This window comes from Acanthochromis polyacanthus, chromosome 19 (assembly GCF_021347895.1).
Source record: "Acanthochromis polyacanthus isolate Apoly-LR-REF ecotype Palm Island chromosome 19, KAUST_Apoly_ChrSc, whole genome shotgun sequence".
Taxonomy (NCBI): Eukaryota; Metazoa; Chordata; class Actinopteri; family Pomacentridae; genus Acanthochromis; species Acanthochromis polyacanthus.
In genome coordinates, this window is record NC_067131.1 from 31,275,205 (window position 1) to 31,276,410 (window position 1,206).

The following is a 1,206-nucleotide window of genomic DNA, read 5'->3' on the forward strand; positions in this document are numbered from 1 at the left end:
ATTCAGCTCAGTTACCGCTCAGCATGAGGTTCCCCTCCCAAGAGATGATCATGTACCTTGTAGTGGGCACAAAAGAACAGCTCCAGTTCATAACTGTGTAGAATGGAGAACACAGAACCTCAGAATCATGAGAAAAATCTGATATGTTGCCTCCATAACATCCTCATTCACCTTAAAGGAATATTAGAACTCCTAAAACAACACTGCAGCTTTGTAAAGAACATCTAGAAGGCTACTGGAACTACTAGTTACTACAAGAACCCATTGCATGACCCCCAGAACCACCTTAGCAATAAATCTGCAGTCGTTAATGTTAAAACCTACCTACTATCTATTTGTGAAGGAACACTAGAACTATCTTAAGGGCCCCAAGAATCTCTTCCACAACCATTAGAACCACAGAAACTGAGTTTTTAATTGGAACTCCTAAAGAAACATCACATTTATGTCAACTACATCTAGAACCTCCAGATGACCTCAGAATCATGACAGGAACACAAAAACTACTGAGAAGTTCTCCAGAACTTCCTAATGACAAACAACAACAACAATGTAAAAGAACTAGTGAACTACCGATTTTTTAAAATATGCTAGGAACACAGAGGAACACTCCAGCTGTCTGAACGACATCTAACCTCTGCAGTTACCTCAACATCCCATTTGGGACAGGTGTAAAGACTTTAGAGGATCTCTAGAACCTTCCAATAGCACATTAGAACTCCTTAAAAGAACCTACTTAGAGAACATGAGAACTACATGACCTCTAAAACCTCCTTCATATCCACTAGAACCTTTTAACAGAATCTTTGAACCTCTAAAACATGGTTTTTTATTCTTCTGCTGTACTATCTTAAGTACCTGAAGTGTTACCAAAAGAACAGCTACCAGTGGACCTAATTACAGGAGAGCTTCTTACTACCAACTAGAGTCTGATAAACTGCATCTAGAACCTGCTCAGGAACACTGGAACTCCTAAACAAACACTACAGTTATGTAAACAACATGTAGAACCTCCATAATTACCTCAACATCACATTTGGGATGAGTATAACAACTTCAAGCATCTGTGCAACCTTCCAGTAGTGCACTAGAACTATTTGAAGAGTTCATTTTCAAAAACAGATAACTCCATTTTGATACATTTTCAGAAAACTTTTTTTTATTGTTTACTTGAGATAATATCAATCAAACTGAAGTGAGTGGATT